Genomic DNA, 16,969 nt, shown 5'->3' with positions numbered 1-16,969 from the left:
TGTCTCAATAAAATCTCAAGAAAATTGAATTTTGTCTCATTAAATAAAATACGCTTGGAACTGAGAGACAATGAACTGGTTACTGGCAAAAATCTCAGACTTTGGGTAATAATGTAGCCATTTTACTAAGTTAAATTTCAAAGATTTTTTTTTCTTTTACAGGAAGCTAAGAAAAATATCTGAAGCTCAGACATTAAATGAGTAGCTCAGAACATAGTTTTCCTGATTTCCAGTCTACTGCTTATTGTACCAGACAATACTGCTTCAAGAGTTCTTAGAAAAAGATTTTAACAACCTTTGGCCTTCCCAGAGAAAAGCGCTCCCTAAGAAATGTGTATCAGAACTTACTTATATCTTACTCAAAGTTGTTAAGGGGCAGAGTAGCAAACAATTTATTCAGGTAAAAAATGTAAGTCTGGGTATGAACATGGCCTCAGGTCCAGCTATGAAAAACAGCTGGTTGGAAAATACATCACCAGTCTGAAGATAAAAGGACTGTTGGTGGAATGAAGGTAGCACTTTGAATTAAAGTACCAGGAAGTTTGTACCGGGAAGTTTTTGAGTTTTGATAAATATAGACTCTTCTTAATACAAGAGAAACTCTATTTCCTATGTGCACAATTCTTGTACTGCCTTCCATTTTATACACCCATGACATAAATCAAAACAGACACAATCCGGGATCATGCTTTACATAGCTTTTCTCACTCTGATAAGTAACAGGCAAGACTGTTAAGTTATAAAGCTCATCTTTACCTTTAGATGATCTGTAATGATTTTCTCATTTTAATTTTATCTTTAGCACTGGATCTTTCTTCTATCATTCCTCTTACGACAAACAAGGAAATGGAAGGCATGTGGCACATAGTGTAGTAACATCACTCTAAATATATTGATTCTAGTTGTATTTAAGAGACAATTTCCTCCCTGGAACAACAGAAGTATCATAACTAACAAAGTCTGTATTACATTTTGGAGATTAAACCATCTGAAAAGACCAGGAATGTAGAACATTTATTTATTTATTTTTAGGACTGGGTCAGGTACCATAACAGTGGATGCAGGGATAGATCCAGGAATTATTTTCCTGAATTGGATGAATGATAAAGTCCATTTAATAAATGCTTCCAGATCTTTGGAAAATCTGACAGAAAACCCTTATATGGGTGTTTAAAATTCAAACAGCCTGTTTCAGGACAAAAATTTAAAATATTAAATGGCTTTCACTGAAAAGATACAAATGTGCTAAGCAGTTCAAGTTCTTATAAATGTAGGAGCTTTCAGGTTTTAAGGAAACTCACTTAATACTTGTATTTTGATAAGAAATTTTTGCAGCTAGTTTAACAAAGATAACCTGAAGGGTGACATTCACTAAAAGAAAGGAAGCCAAAAGCTGAAACATGTTTACTGTCAGGTCCACTGTGCTGTTTTTGGCATTTCTTAGCTCCCCTAGATGAAGCAGGTTGGACTTGTTCTGTGCCACGGGTACCACCTGGGAAGTTAAATGGTTCTGAGGACTGTTTGCCTATAGATTGCAGGTGGGAAAGAGAGGACCTGAAAGAAGAGCTTCCTGCACTATTACAGCATATGTGGGAGACCAGCAGATGTTGCATAAAGACATAAATCCAGGCGGAGCCAAGATGGCAGTGTGAGTAGGACAGTGGGAATCTCCACAAAACATATATATTTTTGAAAATTCAACAAATGCAACTAATCCTAAAAGAGATAACAGAAGACACAGGACAACAGCCAGACTACATCCACACCTGCGAGAACCCAGTCCTGGTGAAAGGGGTAAGATACAAGCAGCAGCCCGGTGGGACCCAAGCGCCCCTCACGCCAGCTCCCGGTGGGAGGAGAGGAGTCGGACCGGGGAGGAAGAGGGAGCCCAGGACTGCTAAATACCCAGCCCTAGCCATCCGCACCAGAGCGCAGACACAGAGCATGCGTGGGGTGCTGGAAACTAGGGAAACAGGGCAGCAAGATCTTTGAGCAGGTCCCAAAGCCGGCGCCCCTGTGACAAAGAAAAGCAAGTGCTTTTTGAAAGTCTTAAAGGGATAGGGATGCCACAGCTGGACGGAAGCATTCTGGGTCACAGTCCAGCAGCTGGAAATTCCAGGGAACTCCGGGCACACTAACCCCCTGGGCAACAGCTCTGAGACCCCTCACATAGGTAAACAGCCAAACAGCCCCCCGTCCATTACCCCTCCGGGGCCCCGCCATAGCAGAGCCTGAGGCTGGCCACGCCCACAGCAAGGGAGCTTCCTCCATACCGGCTGGGCAAGATACAGAAACCTAGTCTACACGCAATTGCCCAACACAAGCCACTAGGGGTCGTAGTTGTCCCAGTAAAGAGGCCAGAAGCAAGTGGAAAGCCTTAGCTCTCCCAGCTGACAGAAAGTCAATAGCTCACCATTGCACCTATCAACATGAAAAGGCAAAAATATTTGATCCAGACAAGACTAACCCAGACAGCTTCGGCATCTGCTACATCTCCCCCTGAAAAGGAACCCGGGGAGACAGATTTAACCAGTATTCCTGAAAAAGAATTCAAAACAAAAGTCATAACCATGCTGATGGACTTGCAGAGAAATATGCAAGAACTAAGGAGGGAGATTACAGAAATAAAACAAGCTCTGGAAGGACTTCAAAACAGAATGGACGAGATGCAAGACACCATTAATGAACTAGAAAACAGAGAACAGGAACGCAGAGAACCTGATGCAGAGAGAGATAAAAGGATCTCCACAAATGAAAGAATTTTAAGAGAACTTAGTGACCAATCAAAATGGAACAATATCCACATTATAGGGGTACGAGAAGAAGAAGAGAGAGAAAAACGGATAGAAAGTGTCTTTGAAGAAATAATAGCTGAAAACTTCCCCAAACTAGGGGAGGAAATGGCCTCTCAGACCACAGAAGCACACAGAACTCCCATGACAAGGGATCCAAGGAGGGCAACACCAAGACATAATAATTAAAATGGCAAAAGATCAAAGACAAGGACAAAGTATTAAAGGCAGCCAGAGAGAAAAAAAAAGGTCACCTACAAAGGAAAACCCATCAGGCTATCATCAAGACTTCTCAACAGAAACCCTACAGGCCAGAAGAGAATGGCATGATAAACTTAATGCAATGAAACAGAAGGGCCTCAAACCAAGATTACTGTATCCAGCACGATTATCATTTAAATATGAAAGAGGGATTAAACAATTCCCAGACAAGCAAAAGTTGAGGGAATTTGCCTCCCACAAACCACCTCTACAGGGCATCTTACAGGGACTGCTCTAGATGGGAGCACTCCTAGAAAGAGCACAGAACAAAACACCCAACATATTAAGAAGTGAGGAGGAGGAATAAAAAGGGAGAGAAGAAAAGAATCTCCAGACAGTGTATATAACAGCTCAATAAGCGAGCTAAGTTAGGCAGTAAGATACTAAAGAGGCTAACCTTGAACCTTTGGTAACCACAAACTTAAAGCCTGCAATGGCAATAAGTACATACCTTTCAATAGTCACCCTAAATGTAAATGGACTGAATGAACCAATCAAAAGACACAGAGTAACAGAATGGATAAAAAAGCAAGACCCATCCATATGCTGCTTACACGAGACTCACCTCAAACCCAAAGACATGCACAGTTTAAAAGTCAAGGGATGGAAAAAGATATTTCATGCAAACAACAGAGAGAAAAAAGCAGGTGTTGCAATACTAGTATCAGACAAAATAGACTTCAAAATAAAGAAAGTAACAAAAGATGAAGAAGGACATTACATAATGATAAAGGGCTCAGTCCAACAAGAGGATATAACCATTATAAATATATATGCACCCAATACAGGAGCACCAACATATCTGAAACAAATACTAACAGAACTAAAGGAGGAAATAGAATGCAATGCATTCACTTCAGGAGACTTCAACACACCACTCACTCCAAAGGACTGATCCACCAGACAGAAAATAAGTAAGGACACAGAGGCACTGAACAACACAGTAGAGCAGATGGACCTAATAGACATCTATAGAACTCTATATCCAAAAGCAACAGGATACACATTCTTCTCAAGTGCACATGGAACATTCTCCAGAATAGACCACACACTAGGCCACAAAAAGAACCTCAGAAAATTAAAAAAGATTGAAATCCTACCAACCAACTTTTCAGACCACAAAGGCATAAAACTAGAAATAAACTGTACAAAGAAAGCAAAGAGGCTCACAAACACATGGAGGCTTCACAACACGCTCCTAAATAATCAATGGATCAATGACCAAATCAAAATGGAGATCCAGCAATATATGGAAACAAATGACAACAACAACACAAAGCCCCAACTACTGTGGGATACAGCAAAAGCAGTCTTAAGAGGAAAGTATATAGCAATCCAGGCATATTTAAAGAAGGAAGAACAATCCCAAATGAAAGATTTAATGCCACAATTATCGAAATTGGAAAAAGAAGAACAAAAGAGGCCTAAGGTCAGCAGAAGGAGGGACATAACAAAGATCAGAGAAGAAATAAATAAAATTGAGAAGACTAAAACAATAGAAAAAAATCAATGAAACCAAGAGCTGGTTCTTCAAGAAAATAAACAAAATAGATAAGCCTCTAGCCAGACTTATTAAGAGGAAAAGAGAGTCAACACAAATCAACAGAATCAGAAATGAGAAAGGAAAAATCACGACGGACACCACAGAAATACAAAGAATTATCAGAAAGTACTATGCAAACCTATATGCTAACAAGTTGGGAAACCTAGGAGAAATGGACAACTTCCTAGAAAAATACAACCTTCCAAAACAGATCAAGAAAGAAACAGAAAATCTAAACAGACCAATTACCAGCAATGAAATTGAAGCAGTAATCAAAAAACTACCAAAGAACAAAACCCCCGGGCCAGATGGATTTACCTCAGAATTTTATCAGACATACAGAGAAGACATAATACCCATTCTCCTTAAAGTTTTCCAGAAAATAGAAGAGGAGGGAATACTCCCAAACTCATTCTATGAAGTCAACATCACCCTAATACCAAAACTAGGCAAAGACCCCACCAAAAAAGAAAACTACAGACCAATATCCCTGATGAAAGTAGATGCAAAAATACTCAATAAAATATTAGCAAACTGAATTCAAAAATATATCAAAAGGATCATACACCACGACCAAGTGGGATTCATCCCAGGGATGCAAGGATGGTACAACACTCGAAAATCCATCAACATCATCTACCACATCAACAAAAAGAAAGACAAAAACCACATGATCATCTCCATAGATGCTGAAAAAGCATTCGATAAAATTCAACATCCATTCATGATAAAAACTCTCAGCAAAATGGGTATAGAGGGCAAGTACCACAACATAATAAAGACCATATATGATAAACCCACAGCCAACATCATACTGAACAGCGAGAAGCTGAAAGATTTTCCTCTGCGATCGGGAACAAGACAGGGATGCCCACTCTCCACACTGTTATTCCACGTGGTACTGGAGGTCTTAGCCATGGCAATTAGACAAAACAAAGAAATACAAGGAATCCAGATTGGTAAAGAAGAAGTTAAATTGTCACTATTTGCAGATGACATGATACTGTACATAAAAAGCCCTAAAGACTCCACTCCAAAACTACTAGAACTGATATTGGAATTCAGCAAAGTTGCAGGATACAAAATTAACACACAGAAATTTGTGGCTTTCCTATACACTAACAATAAACTAATAGAAAGAGAAATCAGGAAGACAATTCCATTCACAATAGCATCAAAAAGAATAAAATACCTAGGAATAAACCTAACCAAAGAAGTGAAAGACCTATACCCTGAAAACTATAAGACACTCTTAAGAGAAATTAAAGAGGTCACTAACAAATGGAAACTCATCCCATGCTCTTGGCTAGGAAGAAATAATATCGTTAAAATGGCCATCCTGCCCAAAGCAATATACAGATTCGATACAATCCCTATCAAATTACCAACAGCTTTCTTCAATGAACTGGAACAAATAGTTCAAAAATTCATATGGAAACACCAAAGACCCCAAATAGCTAAAGCAATCCTGAGAAGGAAGAATAAAGTGGGGGGGATCTCACGCCCCAACTTCAAGCTCTACTATAAAGCCACAGTAATCAAGACAATTTGGTACTGGCACAAGAATAGAGCCACAGACCAATGGAACAGAATAGAGACTCCAAACATTAACCCAAACATATATGGTCAACTAATATTCGATAAAGGGGCCATGGACATACAATGGGGAAATGATAGTCTCTTCAACAGATGGTGCTAGCAGAACTGGACAGCTACATGTAAGAGAATGAAACTGGATCACTGTCTAACGCCATACACAAAAGTAAATTCGAAATGGATCAAAGACCCGAATGTGAGTCATGAAACCATAAAACTCTTAGAAAAAAACATAGGCAAAAATCTCTTAGACATAAACATGAGTGACCTCTTCTTGAACATATCTCCGTGGGCAAGGGAAACAAATGCAAAAATGAACAAATGGGACTATATCAAGCTGAAAAGCTTCTGTACAGCAAAGGACACCATCAATAGAACAAAAAGGTACCCTACAGTATGGGAGAATATATTCGAAAATGACAGATCCGATAAAGGGTTGACATCCAAAATATATAAAGAGCTCACACACCTCAACAAACAAAAAGCAAATAATCCAATTAAAAAATGGGCAGAGGAGCTGAATAGACAGTTCTCTAAGGAAGAAATTCAGATGGCCAATAGACACATGAAAAGATGCTCCACATCGCTTGTCATCAGAGAAATGCAAATTAAAACCACAATGAGATATCATCTCACCCCAGTAAGGATGGCTACCATCCAAAAGACAAACAACAACAAATGTTGGCGAGGTTGTGGAGAAAGGGGAACCCTCCTACACTGCTGGTGGGAATGTAAATTAGTTCAACCATTGTGGAAAGCAGTATGGAGGTTCCTCAAAATGCTCAAAATAGAAATACCATTTGACCCAGGAATTCCACTTCTAGGAATTTACCCTAAGAATGCAGCAGTCCAGTTTGAAAAAGACAGATGCACCCCTATGTTTATCGCTGCACTATTTACAATAGCCAAGATATGGAAGCAACTTAAATGTCCATCAGATGAATGGATAAAGAAGAGGTGGTACATATACACAATGGAATATTACTCAGCCATAAGAAAAAAACAAATCCTACCATTCGTAACAGCATGGATGGAGGTAGAGGGTATTATGCTCAGTGAAATAAGCCAGGCAGAGAAAGACAAGTACCAAATGATTTCACTCATATGTGGAGTATAAGAAGAAAAGAAAACTGAAGGAACAAAACAGCAGCAGAAGCACAGAACCCAAGAATGGACTAATAGTTACCAAAGGGAAAGGGACTGGGGAGGACAGGTGGGAAGGGAGGGATAAGAGCGGGAAGAAAAAAAGGGGGCATTACAATTAGCATGTATAGTGTTGGGGGGGCACGGGGAGGGCTGTGCAACACAGAGAAGACAAGTAGTGATTTTACAGCATCTCACTATGTTGAAGGACAGTGACTGTGAACTTGGTGACAAGTAGTGATTTTACAGCATCTTACTATGTTGATGGACAGTGACTGTGAACGGGGATGTGGGGAGGACTTGGTGAAGGGGGGAGCCTAGTAAACGTAATGTCCTTCATGTAATTGTAGATTAATGATACCCAAAAAAAAAAAAAAGACACAAATTCTGCTGATTTCCATCTCCCCTAGCTGAACAATGAGGTCCTGTTGCTTATATAAATGAGAGCAGCTGAGCGACTTCTCCCTTCCAGAAGCCTATTCCCCCTCTAGGAATATAGTAGCACGTATGACTCCCTGTAGAAGAATTATTTCATGTCCCTGGAGCCATCACCTCTACCCCACTCCCACACACATGGCAAGTCCCCACTCTCAGGATTCTTATTCTGTATTTCTTGAGTAATATCTAGGATTTTGCATTTTTAATAATCTCTAGAAATTATTCTGATAAACAGTCAGGGTTAAGAACTGATGTCTGAAGGAGTAATAACAAATATATGACTTTTGCTTCCTTGCATACTTGCTGGACACGCATACAATTCCAAATGTTTCCTTGGATTTTACTTTTTTCCTGAAACCCATTTGTTGAGCTACTGATTCACTAATTAATTCTATAATTTCCTTAGTCTATACTGTGCCCCATGAATTGTGTTAAGTGTGGCTAACTAAGGAGGGTACCCGGCTGTGTTAAGGGAGATAAATAAGAAAAAAGTAATTTCAACATAGGTGACAACTATGGTAGAGATAAACTCAGCAAAGAGAAGGAGCTCTTAACCTAAGGAACACAGTCATCACATGACCACAGCATTCATGGGGGGAGGAGAGGGCCAGGAAGTAAGCCTGGATAGGCATGGTGCACTGTCCTTGGTGCTGATCCATGTCACCAGCTAGGGTAAGGAAGTTTTTCCAAATACCTGGATTTTGATGATTTCTCTACCACCTCTCCCTTTAATTCTGAACCACATGAGGAAAGGGACAGCAAAAACGGAGAAACACAGATATAAGCCTATTTCTGAAAAGAGTCAACTGAGTGATTGACTTGATATAGATGTTTGGGAAAGTAGAGATTTCAAATAATTAATTCCCAAGAGGAAAGTTTCTCCTTTGGAAAGATAAGTATCCTAGAGCTTTCTACAGTGATATATTTATGATAGTGGAGGTTTTTCAGATGTGCTAAAAATCTGAAATGAGTACTGAAATTCACCTCCAGGTGAAGGTGACCTGAGGCGCATTCAGAGAGAGAAGGCATTCTTAATTTTTAAAAAAAGGAAAAGGACTTGCTAAAGGACCTACAAATAATTTAATATATCAAGAAAATGTAATGTAATGACATGATATATTGGTGAAGACATAGCTAGGATTGTATCACAGAGGATCGTATGTGTTCTTGGTCCACATACATCTTAACCGGGTGATAAGAATTTTTGCTACATCTGTGTTTGGAAGTACAGCTGGAAGAGGTGCTCCTGCAACGACTGAGAACTGTTTGTTTGCTAGTCGTTTGGGCTCATGAATGCAAGCCCCGCTGGATATTACGGCCAAGCAATCTGGGAGTTTGTACATTGTGTGACTGCTGCAAAAGCTGGGGTGCCAGACATGTATCTAAACTTCTTCTAGGGAGATACTGGTGACTTGGAATGAGTTATAGGGAGAAGGTCAGAGATGTACACTCTGGCTCTCCTGATCTCTGGGGAGGATTGCAGCCAGTCCCCGGTACCTGCTGAATTAGAAGACTGGCCTGCAGGCAACAGCGGCTTTGAAAATATGCAGATAAACCTTTTACTGGGAAACAGATGATTTTGCAGTCCCCTCTGCACTGAAGCCTTTGGAGGGGTAACTTCAGGGAGGGCTCATTGTTAAGAATCACTTCTTTGTTTGCTATAGTCCTGTGACCACAGGACTTTGGGACAAAGTCCCCTCCTAAACTTACCTCCCGACCAGTAACCAATGAGATTATGCTTTCTACAAGCAGAAAATCCTTTCCCCAACTTCTGAGAAAAGAAAGCTCGCACCCCCAGGTCTAAATCCTTCTCCACAATTCACCAACCAAATGTTTCTGCTGCTCTTCTATGTAAGGCTGTGAAAAGTGTGCAGAGAGAGACCTGGGTGCTGTTCCAACGGAAGAACTTTCAGCTTAGAAAGAAGCATTAGGATATGGGAATCTGAATATTGCTCAAACCAAAATAAAATTTCAAGTGGAAATTTTTAAAAATAATGTATATAAGAAATATAGTACCTGGCATACAGTAAGTTCCCAAAACATTGTAATTATTCATATTCCCATAATTTTATCCAGTCTGTGTATTACAACTGGGCTATATAACAACTATAAGATCTTCTCCAAATTGAGTTTTTGATGCCGTTGTCAATATTACTAGTTATTATTATACAATATTATACAATATATGCAAGAGCAGAATTCTATTTTTTTCAAGTAATCTTATCAGAATCAGCTGTAGAGTAAGGTTGTCAAGATGAGAAAGGTTTTCTCTTAGCTCAGTGGATCACCAAGACCCCCAGGTTTCTCTTCTCCAGAACAGTTACACCCTGGGGCAGGAGAAAGGGTTGTGTGAGGAGAGAATGCTGAGGAAGAGAAGGAGGCAGGCCTTGAGAGTTTCACTGATGGAAGAATTGCCTTGACGGATTTAGCATTTTTAGTTCAGCTTCCCGCGGTGGCCTTATAATGGATTTTAAGTCTCCATAATCGTGCGACCAGGGCTAGTCTGACTTCCTGAGTCGCCCTGGTTTGAAGGTCTTTCCTCATCCCTGTCTGTGTCTCGTTCGCAACAGAATTGACTTCCAAGTAATTACTGTTATGTCCTATAGTCCTTCCTTTTGCTGAATCACTAGAAAATACCAAATTATCATTATGTTATTAGATTTTGTGCTTTATTCTAGCATATTTCAATCTGCTAATCAAATGTAAATGTTTGAGCATGTCTGATTCCCATCTGAAAGGACTGTCCTAAGCCTTTTGGATATGAAAGGAACTGTTCATTAACATCGTTAAACAGATGATAGTATTGAAAGCTCAGGAGAATCAATATTCCAAATATCTGGTCTGAGCAAGTATTAGGCACGAATAATTCTTTATGGCTAAAGCACAAAAAAATGATAATAGTTTATAAGAGGCATATAAATGCAACAATATGCCCCCCTGGTTCTCCTTTAAGCTACACTTTCTTGAAGTTGTTTAAAGAGATTATATTTTACAAAATACTTAAGAACATAAGTTTTGCTTAAATAGGCCCAGAAAATGCTCAATGCAGATAATTTCTGGTAGGCAAAATTTTGATATTTATAGCTATTAAAACAAGTTTACAGTAAATCATGAAAAAGTAGTAAAATCTTGAAGTACAGCACCTAGAGGGCAAGAAAACCAAAGTTAACTTTAATTAAACTCTGCATAAATTTGGATGATCAGACATGGAGGACCCTTAAAAAATGTGGAGGATGAATCAGATCCTTAATAACACAGAAGAAAATAAAAACAGACTTATTAGAAAAATAGCAGTATACTGACTCTGGTCCATTTAAAACTGGACTTTCTAACACTTGGTTCAAAATAAACTGCATTTGGAACAAGAAAAGGAAACACTCAACAACTTGAGCATCAATCATATTTTGATTAGCTTAAACAATTTTAAATTGCCTCATAATTGAATTATAGTAGTAATCATATTATATCATTCTTTTGTACTTTATAATTTCTCAAAGATTTTCCTTTTGATCTATATGGCTCAGCACAATTATTCCCAGTTTTTCTTATGAGAATATGAGCCTCACAGACATTAAATGATTTGACCAATGTTTCCCAATGAGTAAAGGGAAGGCCAAGTTCCTAGGCTCATACCTATTCCATTTAATATGACTTAGATAATTTAATTTAACACTAAAGAGTCACTAAAAAACCTAACATTTCAGGAGTTAAAAACTCTTTTGTTTTGATTTTTCTACAGTCCTGCCATCTGTTTCCCTACTTCTGCAGCTCAAAGCTGAGTACCAAGGGGAGTTATCACTTGGAATGTGCTTTAGATGTCAGAAGCTCCCCAGTTCTATTTCTCTCCTTTTCTAGACATGTACTACCATTACCCCTTTTATTTATTTAAGCAATGATCTTAGCTAGTATTTTCAAGGTCATCTGACTTTTCCTAAACCATTTTACTATTTCAGGGGTTGGACCCTTACAAATTATAATTTATTTGGTATTTGATATCCCAAACAACAGAAAAAGAAAATCTTGCACAATAGAAATGTCTGGGTGTCTGTTCCTGAAAATTTTTGTTTACTAGTAAGAATAAAGCCAGGAGTTCTAATGATTAAAACTAAGTATTTTATTCTTGCCCTGATGCCTCTTCACATTATAAAGGATTTTAAGTATATAATAAGGTACTTTTCTAAAGTAAAGTGAGCAGAGTCTTTTCTCCTTTTGTTTTAGAAAAATCACCTAAATGGGAGTTTATTCTGCTTTACTTCCCACAAAGAACAGAAACTATGTAAAGGCACACTGTATTTTTCTCATTGTTTCTTAGACTGCTTTGGGAGATGGTTATTAGATGGATTAAGGTGCTGCTTTCTAACTTTAAAAACTCCTAAAATCTCCAGTACCTCCTTCTGGTTCCAATAAGAGAAAGTGTCTTTATACGTGTGACCCTGTTGATATTTCATCTTCCAGCAAATCACTGCTTTAGTATTTCAACTTTCCCAAAAAAGTCTCTATCTTCCAGAAATTTTTCCATGCTGTTTACTATTACAGCATGGCCCAATTTATTCATGATTTCCCACATCCACTCTTGGATAGTCCCTCCCATACTGACCCCAAGCTCAGTCAAGCAACTTGCTTTGGCCAATGGAATGCTGGCAAATGTGACACAAGCAAAGGCTGGAAAGGGCTTGTGAACTGGAGTTCGTTCTCTCTTGCTGCTCTTGGGACTTCCTACCAGTATGAGAAGAAGCCTGGTCAAGCCTCCTGGAGGATGAGAATGTGGAGCAGATTATAAACCATTCTAGCTGAGACCCCTTTAGACCTACGAGACCATCTAACTTCCTTAAAATCGTGAGGGAATAAGAAATGTTTTTTTGTTTCTGGCTATTAAGTTGCAAGTTGGTTTGTTGCACAGAAAAAAGCCAATTGGTATACAACCAAAATCAGTATCTTAGCCCCTACATTTTTCATATAATTCTTTGGCATACAGTTTTTCTTTTTCTTTGTTCCTAAGACTACTCTGCTTCTCTACCACTTATCATCATCTATCATTTATTTCTTTTCCCCATCAAAAGATAGTATATATTTCAGAGCTTATGAAAATAAAAATTGAGGTCCCTATTTTTAGCAAGTCAGTCCAATAAAATTCTTCTCCATATTATTTCTACAAGCCACAATTTCAGTGGCATGTACCCACTCGCAATATTTTTTCCAGTATATGCTCCCTCAGTGACCTGCATATTGAAGTTGCATTGTACTTTGGCTTCAGTGAGCAAATAAAACACTTTCCCACTACACAGAAGAGAAACATAGAATAAGGCGAGGAAACTGAATAATTGCATAAGAGAAGATGGTTCATATCCTGTTACACTCACTGGCAACAGCTACTGAGAAGCCTGGGGCTCCCCACGCCTTCTGTTGCCCTTACGACAGGTCATGTAGGGCATGGGAAGGCCCAGTTCCCAGTCTTCTAGGTCTCTTCTTTGTAACCAGAAAGTGATTTTGCGTCGTGTTCCTTCCCACCTATGAATCACTTCAATGTAAGATTATCTTTCCAGAGGTAGGAAAGGGTAAGAAAAGAGTGACCTCAATTTACATTCATAAACTCTGAAACATTTGCTAACTTTTGATTAGCTAGTAAATGGTAGGAAAAAAAGAGAGGGAGGAAATCAAAGTAGTAGGGGGAATAAATTGTGGAACCCAGATACACAGTATATGAATAATATAGCAGCCAAGAGCTGATTCTGGGTATGGATCACTGAGCTACATTGGTTAGGAGTTAGTAGATAGTTCTAGGGAGTTCATCTGAGAAAGTCACATCTGTGAAATTGTTGCTTATTTGGTTACTCTACCTTGTGAGCAGATAATGTATAACCCACACATAAGTTTTTCTTCATCAACTTAATTTTCTATTTCTTTATGATTTTCCCTTTTTTCATTCTTTCTTAACTTTTGCATTCTTTCACCACTTGTCTTTACTTAACATGTAGAGCTGGTAAGAAAGTAATCTGATCAAGTTCTTTTTTTCCTCCCCTCTCTCCTTGTTCTTTAAGCTATTGGTTTGATAATATAAAAGAGATACCCTTTACATTTATTTTTGGAGCTATATATTGCTTTCTCTTCATAATTTAGTGTTTATATAAAATAGTTGTCTATCCAAAACTAACACATATTATTAGTTTTGCTGCTACTAATCCCTACCAATTTTCCTGTGAATTGAAATAAATCTCAGTTGACTTCTCTGGTTTTGAAAGTAAAATAATAATTTTAAATTCTATAAAACAGAAGTCTGTAACTTCTGTAAACTGCAAGTCTTACTGGTGAGAAGAAAAGCATCTGGAAAAATATTCCGTCAAAAAATAAGAAAGAGGGATTTGTGGAGAAAAGATCTTGAATTTAAATTGAGTGAAAAAAAGGAGGTATAGGCTGGTGAAGAGGAAGTATCTTTGGAAGACTACAGTCATGTTAAAGCTGAATTTCTTAGAGAGCAGGTAAGAAAGTTGAAACCTAATCAGAATATCACTAAATCATTGAAAAAATACTGAAGATTATCTGAGTCTAGGTTAAGCAACCCTTCTAGGTACACTAACTGCACTTCATGTATAATTGTTCCTGTTCATTTGCTTTCTAGGTAATCCTTCCTTCCCTTGAGGTAACAAGAGGATAGGTATAACCCATCTGCTTATTATGTATCCTCAGCATCAAGCATAGCACATGGCTTAAAGTAAGAACTTAAAAGTGTTTCAATATAAAAAAAAACAGTAATCAGGCAATATGCAGTAACTTTACATTTGAATGGTATAGTTACTAAAGCTATAGTTCAGTGGCAAAATTAATTCAGGCTGAAAGGTCAAGACAGTCTTACAGAGGATATTTAAACTGCTTCTGTAGAAAGGAAGAGAATGCAGTATTAGAACCCCACCGGTTTAATCTGTACAATCTATCTAATCTCAATAACCTGAGATTATTGGGAATGTGACTATACCACGGACAAAAACAAAAAGTGAAAAAAAACAAAAGCAAAAGACAAACCTTATAAGGTAGAACTTGGAGTCTCAGAGGATTGTTGTGAGGGGTAAAAATAATCCAATTAAAGTGTCCAGGCCCTGTGTATGGCACAAAATAAGCATCTACAAACGGCAGCTGTTAATGTAAATTACCATTGTCGCACAACTACATGTAAGATAGTGGTGTGTTTTGCCCATTCCTCTGCCAAATATGAGACTGAGATAAAAGTTGACCAGAATTAACTATTTGATGAGTAAGAAGCAGAGGAGATTGAAACATTTATTGAGTTAATGCTTTAAGATTGTAATTTCCTAAATTCTATACCTCTCATATCATAGGAAAACTCAAATTTCTGTTTCCCTATGTAGTTGAATAGGTAAGATCATGTTGAGAATATTTTTCAGCAATTACCAAATGTTCTGGCCTCATGTGACCTTGTGGTCCAGAGAATTCTGGTGAGTTAATTGTATTCTGTGAAAGTTAACTGCCTGCTGAAGTTTCCCAACTGTAATGAGTCAGACAGAAGGAGATAAACTGATCAAACTTGGAGACCATCAGGCTAAATACTTTAGCATCCAGGCTACTGTTACTGAGGTCCACTACAGAGTTGAAGACTACTGATCTTCTCTGCACAGCTCCTTAAAGCGAAATTTTTAAGGTAGACCCTTGTACAATGCAGAGGTTACGGGCACTGACCCCCACACAGGCGAAAATCTGCATATAACTTTTGACTGCACCAAAACTTAACTATTAATAGCCTACTGTTGACCAGAAGCCTTACCAGTAACATAAACAGTCAGTTAACACACATTTGTATATTATATATATTATATACTATATTCCTAAAATAAAGTAAGCCAGAGAAAACAAAATGTTTTTTCAAATTGTCACATATCTCCAAAAACTTTTCCAATGTGTTTATTGAGAAAAATCTGCATACAACCATACGGTCCATTCAAACCCACACTGTTCAAAGGTCAACTGTAGTCTTGAAATTTCACAATGGAACAATTTTAACAGTTCTTCAGTTTTATTTTTAACGACATTCAAACCCAAGGCATATGATGAGGCTTGACTTTAGTCATCATTTTCAGACTGTCACTTAGTATTTTTGTCATCTGACTTCTATCCTGTCATGTGAATCATATTTCAATTAGTGATAAATATCTGCAAAATGTGTATCAAAACATGCCTCTAAGAGATTACAGTCATGGATTAAAGAGAGATCACATATGCTTAATGACTGAGAATGTTCCAAAATGAAACTCACAACTAAATTACTAATACATAGCTTACAGGATTAAAATATTCTTTGCATCGAAATTGAAGCAGTAATCAAAAAACTACCAAAGAACAAAACCCCTGGGTCAGATGGATTTACCTCAGAATTTTATCAGACATACAGAGAAGATATAATACCCATTCTCCTTAAAGTTTTCCAAAAAATAGAAGAGGAGTAATACTCCCAAACTCATTCTATGAAGCCAACATCACCCTAATACCAAAACCAGACAAAGACCCCACCAAAAAAGAAAATTACAGACCAATATCCCTGATGAAAGTAGATGCAAAAATACTCAATAAAATATTAGCAAACTGAATTCAAAAATATATCAAAAGGATCATACACCACGACCAAGTGGGATTCATCCCAGGGATGCAAGGATGGTACAACATTCAAAAATCCATCAACATCATCCACCACATCAACAAAAAGAAAGACAAAAACCACATGATCATCTCCATAGATGCTGAAAAAGCATTCGACAAAATTCAACATCCATTCATGATAAAAACTCTCAGCAAAATGGGTATAGCAGGCAAGTACCTCAACATAATAAAAGCCACATACGAGAAACCCACAGCCAACATCATACTTAACAGTGAGAAGCTGAAAGCTTTTCCTCTGAGATCGGGAACAAGACAGGGATGCCCACTCTCCCCACTGTTATTTAACATAGTACTGAAGGTCCTAGCCATGGCAATCAGACAAAACAAAGAAATACAAGGAATCCAGATTGGTAAAGAAGAAGTTAAACTGTCACTATTTGCAGATGACATGATATTGTACATAAAAAACCCTAAAGACTCCACTCCAAAACTATTAGAACTGATATCAGAATACAGCAAAGTTGCAGAATACAAAACTGACACACAGAAATCTGTGGCTTTCCTATACACTAACAATGAGCCAATAGAAAGA

This window comes from Manis pentadactyla, chromosome 3, assembly GCF_030020395.1.
Source record: "Manis pentadactyla isolate mManPen7 chromosome 3, mManPen7.hap1, whole genome shotgun sequence".
Taxonomy (NCBI): Eukaryota; Metazoa; Chordata; class Mammalia; order Pholidota; family Manidae; genus Manis; species Manis pentadactyla.
The sequence above is the reverse complement of the archived record's forward strand: the minus strand, read 5'-3'. Positions refer to the sequence as shown.